Source organism: Onychostoma macrolepis, chromosome 13 (assembly GCF_012432095.1).
Source record: "Onychostoma macrolepis isolate SWU-2019 chromosome 13, ASM1243209v1, whole genome shotgun sequence".
Classification (NCBI taxonomy): Eukaryota; Metazoa; Chordata; class Actinopteri; order Cypriniformes; family Cyprinidae; genus Onychostoma; species Onychostoma macrolepis.
Genome location: NC_081167.1, coordinates 21409321 through 21427997, shown reverse-complemented (window position 1 = coordinate 21427997; position 18677 = coordinate 21409321). Strand labels below are relative to the sequence as shown.

The following is an 18677-nucleotide window of genomic DNA, read 5'->3' as shown; positions in this document are numbered from 1 at the left end:
GTCCAGGCCTGACTAACTTCATGGCAGGGGGAGGAGGGATGAGAAAAGCTAATGATGACACATAGCTTTTTTTCGTCTTTGGAGAAACGGCTGGAGCCTTGCTACTTCCCCAAGCCCGCTAGCCCTGGAGAACAGGGATTAGACCCCGGATCAGGAGAGCTGAACTTACTGGCACTGAGTAAAAGAGCTCAAACAGTCACCAGTGTTGCCTTCTAATCCTGCTCTTTGTCATTTGAGACAATGAGCTTTTAACCCCACAAAATCCTCGTCTTTCCTTCCATATTATGACAACTGGTCACTAACGCATGATCACAGATCTAGAACACGCCATTAAGTAATTGGCAGATAAGCATCAAGAATTAGACAAAAGATCTTTGAGGAAAAACGCCCTGCAGATGTTGTGGGAACAGCGGTTGGATCTTACAGACTCCTGGCATGAATACGGCTCAGTCTAAATGTTAAGAACACGAGGAGCCAATGTGGATGAAGCCTTAGGAGCAAATTAAAGTGTACAGTGAGACGCGGCAGCAAACGGAGGGTGACCTCTGCATTTTCTGGAGGTGTTCTTAAAAGTGCGCTTTCAAAACGGAAGCCATTTACTTAAATACCCCTCACACATGCCGTAAAATTCCCTTTAATGGCTTCTGATCTGCTGACTGCAGGGCAGTGTGTGCGGAAGATCAAATCCCACCCTGGATGCCAATTAGAGATGCTCTCATCATCTCCCTATTTGACTCATCGTCATAGCTGAGGGAACTGAAAATGCAGCTCTGTATGTAAACACGAAGGTCTAATAAATGAGCCTGCCACTCATAGTGGAGATCCAATTACATTTCAGCATTGAGCTTTTGATTATGCCCTCAATTATTAAGTGGGTGTTACATCCTCAACAGTTGCTATCACGGACCGGCTAAAAGTCAGCTTTCCTGCTCATCTCTCAACAAGTCGTGATAGTCTGATCTGTAAAGTGACATTGCAATTAAGCCTGACTAGGTCTGGTGCTTTAGTCAGGCTAAAGGAAAAATTCACCAAATTCACAAAACGAAAATTGTGTCATTTATTTGCAGTAAATAAAATAAGATGAAATAAGACGATATAAACTATTTGTGTGTGTGTGTGTGTGTGTGTGTGTGTGTGTGTGTGTGTGTGTGTGTGTGTGTGTGTGTGTGTGTGTGTGTGTGTGTGTGTGTGTGTGTGTATATATATATATATATATATATATATATATATATATATATATATATATATATATATATAATTTTTTATTATTATTATTATTATTTTATTTTTGGTCCATGAAATTAAACGGGTCCAGTGATGTATTAGATCGCAGTGATCCCAAAACAGTTCTTCAAAATATCTTTAATTGTGTTTTGCAAAAAATAAAAAATAAATATCATTCAGCTTACGAACAACATAAGGTTGAGTAAATAATGATCATTTTAATTTTGGGTGAACTATCCCCTTTTAAAATAAACAGCTACCAATAAACAATATAAACAATAAAATAAGCACGCAACAAGTTGATGAAGCATTTAGAGATCTCTCAAAGACTTGGCTGAGGTGTTACAGAAGTTAGAAAGCGTATGGGGGAGTTAAGTGTGATGGGGATGTTAGAGGGCTTGAAAGTGAGATTACTCGCTGACACCTCATCAGTAATATCTTCCTGCACGCTTCTGATCCTCAGAGGAAACGGCACAATAGGTGAGTGTGTGCTAATGAGCTAGCATTGTTTCACACGACAGTGGAGGGTATCTGCGGTTGCACACTACGGTATCAAGTTCCGCTATAAAGCTTTAGTTGAACACACAGATGTTTCCTAAACAAGTCATACTAGAGAATACAGCGGATATAGAACAAAGCCTCTTCTGCTTTCCAAACAATGACTATCGAAATATGATGAATATATGGATTATTCACCACTCAGAATTGATTTTTTAATTAGAATTCAATTTCTCAATTGGAAATTGGAGGCATTTCAAATTTGAATACAAGAAAGAATTAAAATAGAAATTCAAAATGGATGGATGAATTAAGTCTTCAAAAGAAGGCATGAATAGTAAATCATAGCCATGATTTAAATAAAGCAAAGGAACAATTTAGTAAAATGAGGTAACAAATTCTTAATTCACGGCAACAAATTGCTAATTTGGCACCACAATAAATATATTCAGGATTAATAAATAAAATTTTGTTTGAAAAATGTACACTTTACGTCACAGGATAGCGACAACAAAATGCATGACAATCAAAAACACACATGCACTCTCAAAGCTTAGCTTCTTCATTGACGTTTTTATGTGTTTGACTGACCATGGATCGTAGGTCGTGTTTAAAGACGTGGTACAAATTCAGTCTCTGAAGCGTTAGAGCTGGTACTGCTGAAAAGCTTTATCGCTCCTGACCGCTGCTGCATAAACATGAGGGAGCTTCTAGCCTCAGAGAGGTGTAAAATTTGGCAGACGCTTTGCATTCTAATAAAGGATGCAGAAGGGGTGATAAAATCAGTCATCTTCCACATATAATCCAGGACACTCTGTGAAATGCGTAAGCACATGTGGTTAAAATGTTGGTCTTAAAACGATAAAAGGACCCCACAAATGGATGCAGGGTGTGCACATGCACACAAGTGCTGGCAAACTCAAAGGGTTAGTGTCAACAGTTCCACTAATGCAAAATCTAAACACATTTCAGGAGAACCGTGGAAAGCCGGCTGATATGAGTGATGATGTCCGTCAGTCAAAATGCGGAATTGGTTTGAGCTGAGAAGGTGAAGTGAACATTAAAAACACGATTACTGCTGAGCATTGAGAGAGAGCCCTCTTAAATCTAAAATATAGCATAAGAAAAACAGGCATGACGTCACCCTCGGGGCAGATGTCATTTTAAGAGAGCGGGAGCTCAACAATCAGCTGAGTGCACGGAGAGGGGCCGTTGTTTCCAGGCGCATTCAAATTCAATCGTCTGAGCTGATTCGATGGCTTTGAAAGGAATTACCTGTGCAGAACTGGAGCTGGAGGCAGATGGAGAGAGCCGTCCTCCCTCTCTACCCCTCAATCAAACAGCATTTTCTTCCTCCGTCGCTGTTTGTTTTCACCGCACTTTCCCTAAATTAGTAATTACAGTCACACAAACCAATCTTGCCATGGCAGCTTGTGAACCCAGAGACACACCTGCTGAAGCTACATAAACAAATAGCTTGTTAAGCACCGCATAACACCCCAAAAAACTAATGAGGAGCACGGTGTACAACCGCAGTTTAAGAATGTAAAAATAAAAGGCCCAACTGGAGAATCACATAAACAGCATCTCGGGCTATGAGCAAAAACACCCAACCACCACACGGTTTAATAGCCAGTTTGATATATAAGAAATTAGTGACAAAAGCAGAAAGGAACACTCTGCAAAAAAATAAAAACAAAATAAAATAAAATAAATTTATATAAACATTACTGGAAATATTTACTAAAAAAGTAAATATAAAATATTAAAATTATTACAAACCTGAATTTTGAATTGAATCAAATTATCTGAATATTATTATTATTTTTTTTAACTATGAAGCTTTTTACATGATGTTTTAATTAATCTTTTCTTTTTAAAAAAAAAATCAAAATATATAATTCCTTTCTGTCATTATCATTATAGGTGTGGTGCAGACTTCCCTATACATAAAATTAGAACAATTGTTAATTTTATTAGTTATTGCTATAGCTAGATATTGTCATTGGTGTGAATGGCCCTTTAGACTACAAATAAAAAGAGAAAATGAAATAAAGTACCTTTCATTCATAAAGTATTTCATTCACTGGATTATTAAAAAGCTATTTTATTAAACGCCCAGAAAAAAAATTAATTATAGAAATATACACAGTACACTGTGTTACAAAACTGTGGTCATATCGCTCACCCTTGACAGACAAACAGTTGTGTAGATCACTGTTCACAAACTTCTAATCATCTTCCCCAGAACTTGGCAGCTGTTTACTTGGCAGAAATCAGAAAAACTCGTTTGAGGACCAACCCGAATCTCAAATGAATCTTCCTCTGGGTTAATGCCTTGATTCAAAAGGTGATTTATAATCTAGGACATAAAAGGAGGAAAGCGAGGAGGGAACTGCTCCAAAAAATCCCTCCAAAATAGCCACAGCAGGATTACTGGACCACCATCTTTGTCCTTATTGTTTGGTTGGTTTTGTTTTGTTGTCAGAGGCCTCTACAGCAGGAGACCAAGAAAAAGCACCATGAGGTTGTGGCAAACTGCTGTGTCTGGCTACAGTCTTACACAACAAACAGATGGACTCCCAAACACAAAGTCAAAAGACGTAGCGATGTTATCCAAAACACCGCAGTGGCACAGGTTTGGGATTCCATGCTAGATGAGTTAGCATTATAGCACAATGCTCACCGAGAGCCAAACTTTCAAATGTTATCTTCACATATCAGACTTATTAGTGAACAGTCTGAACTTTTGTTTGTTAAACACGGAGCACACTGGGGAGCCGCACATGAAAATGTGTTTGGCACCATGACAGCACTGTAAACCGTGACGCTTTGATCTCTCCTATGACTGCGACACACACAGGACACACAAGCTCAAACTTTTTCTCTACTTTGGGTTCACACTAAAGTTCTCCAGGGAAACCTTGGGTGAATAAAGGGACAACGACATTTACTAAACAGAGAGGCTAAAGGTTCAACTCGCAGACAGGATGTGTCAAGAGTGAGAGCAGCAACGACAGTTCAGGTGCAATGAAGCCAGAACTGTGATCTGCACATTAGCGAAGGGGATTTTGTTGGAAAGAGGGTACATATTTTAAGGAACCAAAAACAGTAAACAGTGTTAGAAAAGTAAGTATACAAGTTCAATTTGATTTTATATCTCAGTTTTTCACTTTATATTGTAATTTCAACTTTATATTTCTCACCATTGCGTCAGACAGTGTGTGTGTGTGGTCAAGGTCTTCTAACTGAACATATTATGGAAACTTGTTTCTGTCACAATCAAACACGCATACACACAAAGTAGCTCCACTCACAACTAAATCGTATTGGTCCAAAACCCTGTTCAAAGTGTGTTCATCATTTAAAGTTTTCCTTTTCCAGCTAAAAATTACACTTACAGCATTATTACTGTAGTTGAGGTTAGTGCTTTTTAATGGTTCTGAAGAAAGCTTCATGCTCACTAAGGATGCATTAATTCATTGACGACTCGAAAGTTCAAAAGAATAGCATATATTTGAAATTTTGAAGTTATATTTTGTTATATAAGACATTATGAATGTCTTTACTATCACTTTTGATCAATTTCATAAACAACCTTGTTGGCCTCAACCTTTTGAACGGTGTTCCATTACAATTCATTTTAATTATACTTTCATCAAATTAGTATTGCTGTATCCTGTCTGCTCCTTTGAATTCAATTCAAATTCAGAAACTGAAAAAGCATTCTCTAACTAATTCTGAACTGTGCACAACCTTGATACATACATAAATGCATACACAAAAATAATGTAATGGTAATGAATTCACTCCTACACCTAAAAGCAGTTGTCACTTCCAAAACTTTGCAGTGTGTACATGGTCACATAAACACACACACACACACCAGCATAACTGACATGTTCTGACAGGGCATCTCAGGGTCAGGTAAAAGACAGTGAGGAGGTAAGGATTAGGTGGACCACCCTGCACATTTGTGCACTTTTCTTTAAGCCCCATTACTGCTGTGTTGATGTGATCGCTCCTGTAGCGACTAGTTCATGCGCACATCACAAACTCCATCCCACTCGACACAAAATCCCCACGCCATACCCTAAAGACAGGAAGTCAAAGAACAGGAGAGAATTTTTCATGAGGCTTTCATGTGGTTTGTCACCATATGAGGGAAAGTGAGGAATTTCTCCCCCAGAATTCCCCTTGGCCTCATCACAAAACCTTCCTTACATACTGTACTGCAGCGCTTTATTATGACAGCTCACAAGAAAGCGCATTTCAAACTCCCCGAGAACAAACGTTAGCGCTTTCACACGCGACTCCGACACAATCTCAAACGGCTCTGGGAAATTGCTAGCAGGCTCTTTTGCGATAATGTGGTCAAGAAGGCTCGAGTGAGCGCTTGAAGGACTGAAAGCGGCTCCAACTCTCTGGGGGGCACACCGGGATTGTGCTAATTCCCAGACGAGCCTCTCTTCTCCCACCCACATCGAGGTGGGGAGAGAATATTCATTAGCGAGGATAGCGCACTCCAATTAAGAGAGGTGGGAGCACACACACACTTTTGCAGGTGTACATGCACCTGGTCTCCTCCACACAAAAAAAAAAAAAAAAAAAAAAATCAGTCTTCTGAGCTTCAGCAGTGTTTTAGCTGATTAAATTCTCGCCTACAATGACACGTCACTTTTGTTTTCTCGTATACCGCTCCTCCGCCACCCTCTTTTCTCGAGAGTGACACTATAGGCGTGAAATTTCACAACATGGCGTCTCTGGGCAGACGTCCACATTGTTAAAAGAGAGAAAAAGTGAGAGGGAGAGACACTCCGCTCGTGGCGGCTTGACTGGGGTCTGATTAATGGTTCAGAGGGTTGTGATTGGGAGGGCGATGATGAGATAGATATGAATGAATACACAAGCGCAGCTGTTCTGGTTGCCCCCTCCTTGGGCTCTGCGAATCCATAAACCCCATTCTGCTGTCACATCAGTGTCACAACACCTGAAATAAACATTAACTACAAACAACGAGCCACATCTATCCACAACAGCAGGGAGAAACGGCGCACGGGGAAAGAGATCAGACGGCCAAGACTAAACATTGTTATGGAGTACGGCATGCGCGCACTCTAAATGTGAATGACAGCATTATGAGCCGAGGGGCTTGGAGAGTATGTGTACACACGCGCAAAGTCTCTTCCAACTGTCTTGACTGGCTTAATGGGGCCTCACCTGTTGGCGTCCTGCGCGAGTGTGTGTTTTAGCAGTTGCTGGCATATGTTTGAAAAGAGAACTGACGAAAGCCAAGCCAAACACGGTGGGGGAATGTCAACGACCGTCTTGAGTCAACACTGCGGAGACGACTGCGTCTCCGCAGTTCGACCCGCATGCCTCCAGGGGTCAAATGCTACGGTGGGGAATGGCAGGCGTACAAAAACACGCACGCACATTCAATCTGAGGCTAATTCTTAAATCCTGACTTGAATGGTAACAGCAGGTTTAGCAGGGAATCACTCTCCGTTGGAGGCATATCAACCATTTTTGACAAGTTGAGACCAGCTTGATGTCTAAAGTCGGGCTTAAGTTGATCTCAGTAGGCTGAGGGTAGCCCATATGGACTGGGTGTGTTGAGACATTTCCCTCTTAGCCTTGCTAAAGCAGGCATGAGGACTAATCCTGCAGAGGTTAAGTGGAATCCCCTCCACTTTTTCTGTTCCTGTGCGCTTCTTTACACAAGTCAAGAATGGAGACCCGGGACTGTAAAACTGAATCGTGTTCCACTGCTGTTCACTGCACTAAAAGGATACTTCAAATACCACAAATACTTCACAACAATGTGGTTGAAATAAAGAATTACAGGACAAAGTGAATTTAGCAAATGTTTGCTTGCTCTACCCTTCATTCAGATGAAAATCTAAAATGTACTAAACATTAAAGTGACCAGTGTTATGATCTATGGGGTTGATATCACACTGGTATATGGTTGCTAAGGTGATAGAACATTGCTAAGTAGTTGATATATAGTTCTAAGCCCAGCAGCCTTCCTTCTAGTATTTTTCCCATTCATTTTCCCCATATGGACTCAAAAGAAGTTCTAAGCTGTAAACCAAAACGACCAAACCAACCAACTCTGATATAAAAATCACAACATTGCAAAGTTTGAATTGAAGAAAAATAGTATTCTTAAATCAGGAAAGAAAAAAAAAAAAAAAAGGAATGACCTATTATTGATCAAAAGTTACAGTAAAGATAGTTATAATGTTTCAAAATAGTTCTATTGCAAATAAATACTGTTCTTTTGAACTTTCTATCAAATCAAATAATCCTGAAAAGATCATTTTCAACAACGATAAGAAATGTATCTTGAGCACCAAATCTTTGCTGACATAAATTACATTTAAAAATAGAAAATAGTTTAAATTGCAATGTCACAATATTACAGTTTTTATAGTAAAGCTTACTCAATTTTTTAAAAGGTAGATTACACAAGCAAACGCTTGCTTACATCATTCCCAGCGCTTCAAGGGAGTGGGTGGTCGCTGAAGACATCTTTCGTCCAGATTTGTTTGCCAATCTATGAAAGGTAGATCTATCTCTTCAGAATTCATTGGAAGCGTTATTCTTTACCTGGAATTTGGCTGTAAACATTTTTAAGCTAAAATTACACTTAACTGATGGCTTCAACAGAAAAATATACCATCAATTAATAAAGAGCTCATTTTATATCTGTCTTCAAAGGATTAAACAGAATTGCTAAAATCAGTTTCTCTATGAAGAAAATTAATAACATTTTTACCTCCGGAATTTTACAGGTTGCGCTCTGTTCTGATCCCTAGATAGGACTTAAGGTATCATTTACATCTGTAGCTCAAATGGTGCGGAACAACATTTAAATCACTCACCCTAAATTAGCAATAGTAATAGTGATGTTTGCCTAAGGAAGAACCACTAATTGAAACATTGAGGTCTTTGCAAGTTCCTCACGTCTGATGAACATATCACTCTGTTGACTTGTTCAAAAATGAGAAAATTCTCATTTAACTCAGCTGTGGGTCATAAGAGGTGGCAGGATGTGAGAAAAGCGTTAACATGCGATTGTTTTCGGCACTGCGAGGTTATACCACACAATGCAATTTAGTTGCTAAAAGCTTCCAAAAAGAGAAAGCTGACATTTTTGCATTGGAGAGATGACCTTTATACAGCTGAGAAAAGCTGTGCGAAGCTTTCGCTGGCCACGGCACAAACACACACCTTTACCCACACACACACAAAGCCAGCTGCCAGACATTAGCTTGCAAATGGCCCACTGTAACGTGCCAAGCTGAAAATTTGCAATCAGCCATCTTAAGCATTGTAAAGGCAACTAGAGGTTGCAATGTCCTAAGACAAACTGGCGAGAAGTGTATTTGTATGGCTCTTTCCACACATACATTCGATTACAGTGAGTACAAACATAAGAGACTGCACTGAAAATTTGGGAGTTATAATATGATTTAAACCTGGAAATAAATATTTTAATTGGGGGGGGGGTGTAGAGGGGAAAAAAAATGTAATTAACAATAATAATAATAATCATCATCATAATCAAGTTTCTGCATTATTTCCAGGCCACTAATCAAAAATGTTTTATCTTTTTACATATGGTCAAATATTTCTGCCTCCATTAAAGCTAAAAAAAAAAAAAAAAAAAAAAAAAAACACATGCTAATTTTAATGTAATAAATGTAAGTGTGTGTGTGTTAGTAATAATATTATATTATATAAAATATACTGTAATATAATAACTTTTTCACAAGTGGTTTCAGATTTTTGGACAACAGTATAAGTTTTAACAATAAAAGGAGATGGAAACACTATTGCTTGCTGGTACTACAGCTAAAAAGTACAGCGGTTGACAGATTTAACACTTTTTATTCCGTTCTGGTGCACATAATAGAGAAAACACTTCTCTATACACCAGCCATTATTTTTAAGCAAGCACCATGATAAAACTGTACAATATAGCACATTGGCACCTACTTCTGCGGTTTTATTTTGTTAAATGACTATGTGCATGTCTTGGTTCTACAGGAGCAGCCTAACACACACACACACACACGGACCAGGTTGTGGCCATAGGGGACGGTGGGGGCCCAGACAGAACTGAGTCAGCAGCAGAAAGGAAACGATCAGAGCCCTAGAGGAGAATACATCAACACCGCAGAGGCGCCTCCATCGTCCTCTCCTCCCATCAACACCAGCACCACCACCATCCGTCTTTCCTCTTCACCTCAAAGGGGCTCCGCATGCCTGCTCATCCATCTCTCACTGACCAGGTTTCTGCAGCACAGACTCAGCGCTGTGGGTCTGATGCAAATGGGTCCTTTTTAGTCAAGGCTAAGACATGTAAAACAGCGTGAGGAATATGTAAAAACAACAGACTGACAGAATCAGACATTGTTCCCGCAAAGACTGGTGGGCGCCACACATTGTCACTCATTCACACACACACACACACACACAGACCGACATCCTCGCACAAAGACGAGTGATTTCACTTCCTTCATCACAGCTGATCTCAGCAGGATAGTAATTCACATACTGTAGGAGAGCGGCTGAAATGTCATCCTCGCATTATTAGACTGACCTTCAATTTGAAGGCGAAGCTAGCGGGAGTTTCTGCTTTACAGAGCAAGCTAATGGTAAAAAAAATAGTATCTTGTTCAAGTCTGAAAATCCGTTAAGTGGTAAGTAAAAAGAAAAACTATATTATGTGGGCAATTCTGAGACAGTTTTAGACTAGAGAATGCAAAACATGACTGATATGCACTCTCAGAAATAAAAGGTACAAAAGCTGTCACTGGGGCGGTACCTTTTCAAAAGGTACATGTTTGTACCTAAAGGGTCCATTTTGGTACCTTAAAGGTACATATTAGTACTTAAAGTAGGGCTGGGCGATATGGCTTAAAAAAAAAAAATCCCAGTTTTTTCACAAAAAATCCGATTTACGATTTAAATCGATTTCCCCCCCCCCTACTTAAAATCAATCTGCAGATGACAAAGAAATTGTTCAAAACAAGTTTTAACTTTATTTTGTTTTGATTTTCCCTTCTGGGATTTGATCTGGATTTCTCCCTTGGGGTTAAAGTGCAATCAGAAACAACAAGCCAAAGAGACAAGATGGCAGGCCCTGCCATTGTAAACAGTGAAAATGTAACATAACATATCACATAAAATGTAACAAAAAACATAAAATTATGTGACCCTTTTTGATAAGTTTTCTTTAAACACAAGTTTAACATCTTGCTATTCAGTAGATAGGAGGTAGTTCTGATAAACGATGGACGATGACATCGTGGGGGTTAGGGGGTGCGCCCGAAGCCTGAATCCGTATTCAGAAAGGCACGGAAAACGAATAACAATTGCTAACGGTTGCCTGTTACAGTTACATTACAGTACATAAACTGTACAGCATAAACAGAGTAAGGAGAGATGACTCAGGACGATGACAAACATCTAATCTTGTAAAATGTGTGGCCAATCTCGCAAGTGAAAGTGAAACTAAAAAGCAATCGTGCATTCAAAAGCAGTTGCAATGCATAATAGCGGTTCCCTGAATCCCGCAATTTTATATACAGTATGATGATCACCCAATGATGAAACTGTCAGGGAAAGAAATATACATTTTCCTCCCATCTTGTATTTATTCTCCGCAGTGAGTCAATGTCATAGATGTAATGGCAGAGCAAGTTTAAATATCTTTCTAGTCTATATTTCCATCTTGTAATCCCGCTGTTTTGGGTATTTAACAAAAATATATATTTGTAATAGAGCAGACACTGACTGTTGTTTATGTATTTATGTCCTCATTTGGCGAGACGGCAGATGCTGAAACGCTTCAGTATGTGTAGTAAACGAAACTGCGCGTCTGTGCATTCATTCATAACGAGACACCCAGGATTCATATTTAAATGGTATTTTTGCAGCTTAACATTTACAGATACTAGTTCATATCGCGATTTGATTTAAGTGTAATGACCTACTTTTGATTTATTCATCCAAACTTTGACAAATTCAATGACATTCCGCGTTATACAGTAAATTCTGTTTTTATAACTAGATTCCGCGATTCCGTCTGCGTTTTCCGTATCGCGGAAATCATAAAGCCCTGATCGCACCGTGACACTCACGACCGGTGTAGACACGGTGTGAGTTTTTTTATGGGTTATGTTATAGCCCTGCTTGTTTTTTTAATGTTTTTATGAAATCTCTGTTTTGCTCATATCATCGTATTATTTACTGCCATGCGAGTCACAAATTAAAGCTTGGCGAGCCGCATGAGTCTCGTGAGCCGCACAATGAGTAACACTGCTTTAAGGGATCCGCATTCCGCATTTGCGAACACGTTGGGATGCGGCGGATTGCGGGGGGGATCACGAAACCCTACCTAAACTCTAATATGGCAAACGCGCGGGGGGAAGGCTGAGCCCATTCAGGACTACGGGAGCCCAGAGGGGAGCGTCAGTGGATGTTAAAGAGAAAACCGATTTTCATTCAAACAAATCGACGTAAACTACACATTCAAGTTAATCGATAAAATCGATTTATCGCCCAGCCCTAACTTAAAGTGTACATATTTGAACCTAATAGATACAAAAGTGTACCTTTTGAAAAGGTACCGCCCCAGTGACAGCTTTTGTACCTTTATTTCTGAGAGTGTGGGTGACAGGATATCTAAGACTTAAAAAACAGAATTACAAAACAAATATTATATTATATTATATTATATTATATTATATTATATTATATTATATATACATACATATATACAGACATACATACAGACATACATACAGACACACACACACGTATATGTACACTGTAAAAAGTGATAAGTTGACTTAAAATTTTTAAGTAAATGATAATTAAAAAAAAAAAGAAAAGTTTAGTGAATTGTCAAGTTAACTTTTTTTTTTAAATTATCATGTACTTAATTTTAAGGCAACGGGTTTCCTCAATTTTTTTAAGTTAAGTCAACTTTCACTTTTTACATTGTATGCATATATGTATATACACACATACACACATACATACATACATACATACATACATACATACATACACATGCATATTAATGTTCAAAAAGACTGGAGTCAGCTGATTTTCGTAATGTTTTTAAAAGGCTCTTCTGCTCACCAAGGCTGCATTTATTCAATCAAAAATACAGTAAAAACAGTAATATTGCAATACAAATAAAATATTACTACAATTGAAAATCTTTTTTTATATATTAAATGCCAATTTTGAAAACAGTTACTAATACTTATATTTTTCTATTTCTATTTTTTCTGATACTATTTTTTTTAGAATTATCTGATGAAAAGAACAACATTTATTTGAAATATAAATCTTTTGTAACATTATAACGGTCTTTACTGTCACTTTTAATTTCTTTTTCAAAAAAAAAAAAAAAAAAAAAAATCTCAAAAGCCAAAATTCAACACAAACGCATAGGTCAGACAGCCACATATGGTCTCAGAGCGATGGGAAACGGCACAAATAATCACGCCTCACTCAAGAACAAAGAGCATTGGAAAGGAACCTTCTCCAGTTTCTTTAATCCTCAGCTTTCATCGTCCCAAACGGCAGCGACAAATTGCCAGTTCACTTTGGGAACAACGGTTGCTAATGGAGGGGGGGGGGCTCAAGAAAGAAGTCTACACAAACCGTTCCCTTCATTTACCTGTCATCATTCCATTCCTGTCTGCTCTTGAGCCGTTCTTCACAAAGACATGGGGTACATCTGATACATCGAGAACGCTGGGGCACGCAGATGCTTCTGAGGTGTTAAGAAAAACACCTCCAGATCTGACAGAAGGACTCAAGTTTCATTATGGCAAGGTTCAAAGCCAAGGTCTTACACACTTGAGTTAGAAGAGCGAGACACTAGTCTGTAATGTCCTACTTCCTTTTCACAAGTAGCAGAACAACAAGTGATGGTCGTTTGCAGTCAGTGATTTACAGTGACGAAATGATCGGAAGTCATTCGTTTTTTGTGTGGTTGCAATTTCTGCTGACTTGTGTTGGCCGTGTCTAGTGAATCGACAAAGAAGGGTTTAACTTCATGCAAATTAACAACTTTATGTAAACAGTACAATGGCCTGATGACCTAAATTCACTGCTCTTGAAGCTCAAGAGTTAAAATTTCTAAGGTTCTGCAGAAGCCACTTAGTATTCAGTCGTTCAAGGTTCATTACCAATAATGATTTTCCTCCACATTACAAACACTGCTAAATTATTTAAAAAGAAGAAAAGCGAATGGAACTCCTTGCAAACATGTAGCCCTCCTGTAGATACAACATAAGTCAACGCGAAGTGAAACGTCGTAAAATCACATAGCTCACGGAGCATTGTTTGAGCTTCGTTTGGAGAACATGAAAACACAATGGGCGCATTCTTGTCTTTCTCCGGCACACTGATTCACAGCAGATGTGATTCTTTAAAGTGCTATAAAGATCTTAGTATATGTTACTCGTAATAGCAGCAAGTTTTATGAGCAGCTGTAAATGGCGGTTTCTGTCATATCTCAAGATGAAAAAATTGGGTGGTAGAGAAAAATAAAATTTGGAGGATTTAGCAGAAATAAAGACCAACACTGATTAAAAATTGATTCAAGCGAAGCCTATTTGCATTCTTCTTGCTTCATAAAAATTCATGAAGGCAGCAAATGAACAAAGGCATGAACTGTTGTTTAGCACCTAGTATACTAAATAATAAACTTCATACCAACAGCTTTAATCATTCTGTAACTCTCTTTGTACCCAATCTCTGGACTTCCTGAAATCTAGCCAAAACCAGCGGGAGTAAACAGGTCTGTAGAATGCTCCTTTATCAAGCTTATCTACAATTTCCATGTGTGTGTTTGTGTCAGCGAACCTTTAATGTCATTAAGCATTGCTTCCTCTCTGAGGAGCGAAACTAACAAAAACCACTGGCGAGCTTCCTTTGATAAAGAATAAAGACCAACCGTCACAAAATATTGTGTGTGTCTGTATATATATATATATATGTGTGTGTGTGTGTGTGTGTGTGTGTGTGTGTGTGTAAAAAATTCATTTTAAATTCAATTAATTTTGAATATTAAATGTGTAATATAACATTACAATACTTTAAATCTATAATCAAATACAGCATAGTGTAATACTATGTCCTTAAAATTGAAATGTATACTTTTAAATAGTATTTAAAATAATATACTTTAAAGTGTAGAAATAAGCAACATCCAATTAACTATTGAAAACTTTTTGAAAACGAGTGCATTTCAAACAAAAGAGAAAGTCCTCCAGAGACTTTCAGTTGCACAGTTAAATTCCTACTGTGAAGACGGGGAGGCTTCTATATTTGAAAGAGTGAGAAGATTGTTATTTGGCTAATTACAGATTTAGGGCTGAAACAGTAAACCGTTGGAGAGGAAGAGAGCGAGGTGCTTGAGTGAGCTACATTAGAGCACTGGAGTGGCGAGACTGTGGATTCATTGTGTGCTGATGGCATCTTTTATCTCTAGCAATACTGATAGGCCTAACGGAGTAGTTTGGGCTGGGGTGGGGGGGGGGGGGGGGGGTTTAAAGGGTGGGCTATCTAATCTGATCAGAGGCCATTGTTTGGAAGCTCATTTACCACTGGGGGGTCCAAAGGTTTGCACACAGTCGACAAGTCAACCCAAACCCACCCCCCATCCCTGTGGCCAACACAAGAAGGTCCTTAGGAAAACAAGCAACAGAGACAAAGGGGAAAATGGAGAAGACAACCCAGAGGGCTATTTGTGAGGATTTGCTCATTCCTCACAAATACACAAGAGTGCTGACCGCTGACTCAGACCTTTGGTTTCAGGCTTGAACAGCAGGAAGTCAGCTTGGTGAGACTGTTGTTGCTGCTTAGGAGATCCTAGTCTCCTGAGACCAAGGAAGTTAATGCTAAACATCTGGGATCTGCATTAAATAGGGGCTCGGAGAAGACAATATTGACTTGTCATGTAAGGCACTGTCCTATCTAAGAATGGGGCTGTTGGACTGCTCATACAGTACAAGAAAGAGCAGGAAATAATTCATCTCCACTCTATCCTGCTGCCATGAGCATGAACACTTGTACATGGAGCTGGACCCCATCCTGCAACCCACATTCTGCCATATTGCGGAGGTCTCTGTGGAAGTGGCAGAGAGGATGAGAAGTCAGCAGCACAGAGATCGCTGCTAATTGCCCATGGTGAATGATTATGGAAATGAACCAGAAGGATATAGCAAAAATAAGACAAAGCAGATATTTGGCAAAAGCTTTTCCAAGTTGCCTTTAACTGGGCATGGGTTCAACATTTAGAAAGCCCTGCAACTATGTATTCTAAACAGTGTGTGTATGCGTGTTTACAAAGCCATACTTTGCCAAATTTGTTTTTAAAAATACCCCCAAAAGTTCTAAAATAATGATCTCCATGTGCTTCAAAAATAAATATCAGGCCAGTGTAGCACTGACACTGAAAATCTCATATTGTACATCCATTTTTATGCCTTGTAATTTCAAACATTTGGTTTTGATGGATTTTACACTGCAGTAGCAAATTCTGCAGATTTGTCACAAAGACAATGTTATTTAGCTCGCTAACTTAGATTGCAAAAATGACATGTGATAGTTACTACAAACCAATCAGTAATGTTTGGCATTCATTGTACACAATGAATTTATCAAAAAATACATTATAGCTGTATAATTAACAAAAATGTAATTTGCAAAAATTGATTATGATGCACACATATATTAAAATGGAGAAGAAGAAAAAAACAACAACAACAACAAGTACTTAAAGTGTACATATTTTAACTTAATAGGAAACTTTTGAAAAGGTACCGCCCCAGTGGCAGCTTTTGTACCTTTATTTCTGAGAGTGTATGTCCACAGTCTAGCTAGGTAAATATGAGTATGTATGTATGTGTGTAAGTGGAGCCGCTGGAGACATTAGAAAAATACTCCACAAATCTCCTGGAGCTGGACAGCACAGCGCTGAGCTCAAGATTGTTTGTTGAGAGTAGGCCAGGGGGATGAAATATACACTCGAGGTGTAAAGATCAGAATGACAAACCCTTCAACGAGTCTTTGAAAAGTGCGACTTTAGGTATGGCTTTGATTTTGACACACTCGCGCTGTAAATTCCATTCAAGTGAAGAGCACCACATAAGAAACACGCGTCAGAGAATGAAAGCCCAATTTAATGCGACTTATTTGCTTGTCACGCAAAGAATGTACCGTGAACATCCCTGAAAGCAGAGGTCAGGCGTTCTTCAGGCATAAAGCCTGAACTAAAAACGCTCTTGTTAGCACTTAACAGCATCAAGTGCTTTAATAAACTTAGCTATGCTCGTCTCCACCCCCTAACTACAACAAACGAGAGAAGGGCAGCGGGAGGAGAAGGGCCTGAGCTCCTTCAAAGTCATGTCTGTTGTCAAAACACATTGAGATGGAGGAGATAAAATAAATGGCATCTTTTGGAAAGATGAGGAACGCTCATCCTCCCAAACAACAGATGACCCCAACCAAAGACTCCCCCATCTGTATTGAAATAGTGGTAATCGGACCCTCTTGGGGCCCTCCACTGGGACCCTTTGTACGTCTAAGAGTCAATCAAGGGCCGATGACAGACAAAGCCTAGTCAGATTTAGGAGAGAAAAACGCCGGAAGGGTCGATGCAGAGGCCGGAGTTGTGATCCGTCCCGAGGCGGGGGGACAGACGGGCCTCTGCCCACGATGCCCTGCACTGACCTCTTGTCACATACGACTGTGCCCTGCTTCTCCACCTCTGACCCTAAAAGCACGACACCTAGACCTGCTGTAAAAGCCCAGGGTGGATGGGACATTATTCAGCTGCTTAATCCTCCAATGGATGCTTGTAAAGCTATACAACAAGACATGGTTTGGCAAAGGCGGTAAGTAACCCTCATGCTGGATCACAAAACCAGTCTTAAGTCGCTGGGGTATATTTGTAGCAATAGCCAAAAATACACTATGGGTCAAAATTATAGATTTTTCTTTTATTCCAAAAATCATTAGTTATTAAGTGAAGATCATATTCCATGAAGATATTTTGTAAATTTACTACTGTAAATATATCAAAACGTCATTTTTGATTAGTAATATGCATTGCTAAGAAAGCGATTTTCTCAATATTTTGATTTTTTTGCACCCTCAGATTCCAGATTTTCAAATAGTTGTATCTTGGCCAAATGTTGTCCTAACATAAACTATACATTGATGGAAAGCTTATTTATTCAGATGCTGTATAAATCTCAATTTCGAAAAATTGACACTTAAGACTTTAATATAAATACATTTTTAATACATTTAAAGTAAAAGTAAAATAAATAACTAAAAGTATAACTACTACTATATAAATTAATCAATCATGTGTTAATTAATTTTTGGCACAGGACAAGACAAGGTTGGCCGTTTTAACAACCAACCATGGTGGTTCTTAGGAAAGGGACATGGTAGCTCTCCTTCATGTCAGTCCACAGCCTCTGCAGTCCAGTAAACAGTCAAGCCACACAGTAGTGAAAACAGGTCAATCTTATCTATTCTACTGAAGGACACCAGCGTTTAGTCACTGACTGACCCACATTCTGTGAGAAATATCAGTTCCTTTATGGGAAAAACAAATATGTCAAATATCATCAAACATGCAGGTAAAGCAAGCTGGAGAAATTTCATGCAGTAGTTAAAAAAATTATGATAATTATTTGAGCACTTAAAAAGTCACAATGAAGTAGTAGTTTTTTTTGTTTTTGTTTTTATGGAAAAAAGCAATCCATAAATGGGATAGTTCATCCAAAAAAATAAAATTGTCATCACTCACCATAATGTGATTACAAACCTGAATGCTTTTACAATTTTTATTAAAGAATTTACTGGCTACTCTTTTCAATATAATAACAACTGGATGGGGA

General features: G+C 38.7%; 1 protein-coding gene across 4 annotated transcripts in view; it reads right to left on the bottom strand.

Moving 5' to 3' along the window:
• macrod2 (mono-ADP ribosylhydrolase 2) overlaps positions 1-18677 on the bottom strand; it is a 544600-nt gene that overhangs the window by 420203 nt on the left and 105720 nt on the right. The gene's annotated exons all lie outside the window — the stretch shown is intronic.